This window comes from Macrotis lagotis, chromosome X, assembly GCF_037893015.1.
Source record: "Macrotis lagotis isolate mMagLag1 chromosome X, bilby.v1.9.chrom.fasta, whole genome shotgun sequence".
NCBI lineage: Eukaryota > Metazoa > Chordata > Mammalia > Peramelemorphia > Peramelidae > Macrotis > Macrotis lagotis.
The window spans coordinates 23,847,973-23,850,989 of record NC_133666.1 but is presented as its reverse complement, the minus strand read 5'-3'; positions in this window follow the sequence as shown (position 1 = coordinate 23,850,989).

Below are 3,017 nucleotides of genomic sequence, written 5' to 3'. Positions count from 1 at the left end.
AAGGTGGAACTGTGCAGCTGTTATAGATGTAACAACAAATAGTAAGCACAGTCAAATTTTGAAATCTCTTCATTTTTCAGTCAATTGTGTCTTAGAAAAGATGTGAATTCTTTTGTAAAAGCCTATCTGTTCTCCCTAATACTCTCATCAAGAATGCCCTTAATACAAAGGCAAGATGAGAAAAATCAATCTCATTTAGATAATTTCCCAGTCATGGTGCCCACTCTGCAGGGCATTGTCCCAGAAGACTTGGAACAATTACTTTAGCCTCATGGGAACTCATCTGGTAATCTGCTTTTCTGGACAAAACATTTGAGTGGGAGCTAAAATGATACCTGCTTCTACCCCTGGCTCCCTAGGTAACCTTAGGCAAGTAATTGAACTTCTTTTCTCTTTAGTTATCCCATTAAAGATGAGCTTCATCATATTTACCAACTACCTACCTCACAGGAGGATTAGTGAGTAGATAATTGAAAAGTGCTTTGGGAAACAAAATGTTGAATTTATTATGAAAAGCCAGTTATATGTACTTTTGGATGTATCACAAACAACATTTGCCCCCTTTTAGAAGCTATATAAGTGAGTTTTGCTTCAAAATTGTAAATCTTAGGGTGGTAGGGAGGAAGAAACTAGTATAGGACTAGAGTTGAACTAAATATCTTTTTGAATAATCCTCTTTCACAGTGAAGTATTTAAATATCCTCATCCAACCAAGTCCAACAGACTGTGTCTATATGAAGTCAAAACTGAAAGTGAAAAATTAATTCTTAAAAACCTGAATATTTCCAGATTTCCATATTAGTGATGTATTTGCATATTTTTTTTAGTTTTTTCAAGGCAATGGGGGTTAGGTGACTTGCCCAAGGTCACACAGCTAAGTAATTATTAAGTATCTGAGGCCAAATTTGAACTCAGGTCCTCCTGACTCCAGGGCCAGTGGTCTATCCACAGTGCCACCTAGCTTCCCCTTGTCTAAATTCTTAAATTTCCTTTTGGCTAATTGGTATCACACATATATATGCACACACACACACATACACACACAAACATATATATATATATATATATATATATATATATATATATATATATATAACATAGGGGGAGGGGGAAAAAGAGAATGAGAGTGATATAGAGGGCAAGAGCAAGAGTGAGAGCAAGAGCAAGAGCAAGAGAGAGCGACAGAGAGAGAGAGAGAAGATCTGGTCTCAAAGACAGGAATATTTGGTTGGATCAAGTCCCATCTCAGTACATATTGGCTCAGTAATCCTGAGCAAGTCACTTTCTCTCTTAGTGCTCTAGGCAAATCCCTAAAAGTATAAATTTTCAGAGGAAGTACTGATGTGCATAGAGGGAGGAAATTTTATTACCTATCAGTTCCCTACACCAGTCAAATCACAGGGCTGGACCATTTTATGTAATGAGACTAAATAGAGGATCTCTTGTTTTGCAGGACTGGGGTCCATTGGGAGGAGGCCAAGGTTCAGCTCCTTGGGAAGTATTTCATTCTAGCAAATCTGTATTTAAATAATTATTGACTGAAAAAAAATTTCTATATGATAGAATTAAATCAGAGTTCATCTAATACAAACTAGAATTAACCAAGAATTACCTCAAAAATAAATAGTCAAAAATTTTCAGGCCCAGAGAAGAGATAGAGAAGGGATGAAATTAAGGTGATGTAGAATCAAAATTATTATTTTTTTTAGTTTTTTTGGCAAGGCAATGAGGTTAAGTGGCTTGCCCAAGGCCACATAGCTAGGAAATTATTAAGTGTTTGAGGCCGGATTTGAACTCAGGTGCTCCTGACTCCAGGGCCAGTGCTCTATCCACTGTGCCACCTAGCTGCCCTGAATCAAAATTCTTTTAAAAGTAAATACTTGTAGGCATAATTCAGAAAACACTGGAAGATTTCAGCCTGGTATACATTGGAACAGCCTTTGCTTCTTTTACAAAGTCATCTTATGTCTGCCTCTGTACCACATCTACCCTATTGCTCCTACTTCTCTACTTGGGGTCAAGTAAAACAAAACAAATTCCTCTTCCACATGCTAATATTTGAAGACGTGTTTCTATTCTCCTCTAACTTGTCTATTCTCCACACTTAAATTAGTTTAAGTAATGTTTTCATGGCATGATCTCTAGTCCGTCACCATGTCTGCTTTTCAAGGGTCTCCAAATTATCTATGATGTTCCTAAAATGTAGTATCCAGAGTCTCACCTAAAGTATATTCTAGGTGAACAGACTATTGAACCTGGAGTCCAGAAGATGAGTTTAGACTTGACCTCAGCTACTTACTAGTTGTATTACGCCAGGCAAATTGCTTAACCTCAGTGTTTCCTAGTATCCTCCTCTGTAAAATGAGGAATGTCACAACACCTGCCTCCAGGATTTTTGTATGGATCAAATCAATTTATATTCATAAAGCATTTTACAACCTCTGAAGCTCTATAGATATAGTAGCTGTTTTTGTTGTTATTACTGTTATTGTTATGATTACCCCTACCATTCCAGATATAATTCTTTCCTCTTAAATTAAAATAATATAATTTGCAATTATCCCAAACTACTTCCCAATCTTGAACTTGTAGGTTAAGCTTGAATCAATTTAGACTATATTTGTTTCAATTTAATATTATCATTTGTCCCATCTTTCTAGCCTGTCAAGGTATTCTTTTAGATTTTTCCTCACCTCAGAGTTTCACGTCCCTGACATATAAAGACTGACTATAAAGCCATAGACTCCTGGGCAGGGAAGTAGTATGTCTAACAAGAGTTGGTAAGAATATATTTGCTGAATATCTAATCAAACATACTCCAAACTGTGAAGTGGAGGATAAGATAGAAGACTACCTATGGATTTTCACCATGAGGCATCATTGTGAGGAGCTATACTATTGGAAAGAGACTAGCAGTTATGACACTCAGAAGTTCACACAGGAGATAAAATTCAAGTAAAGAATTAATAATGAAAACTATAATCTCAAATGTCTGGACACAAAAGCACCAAGTATGC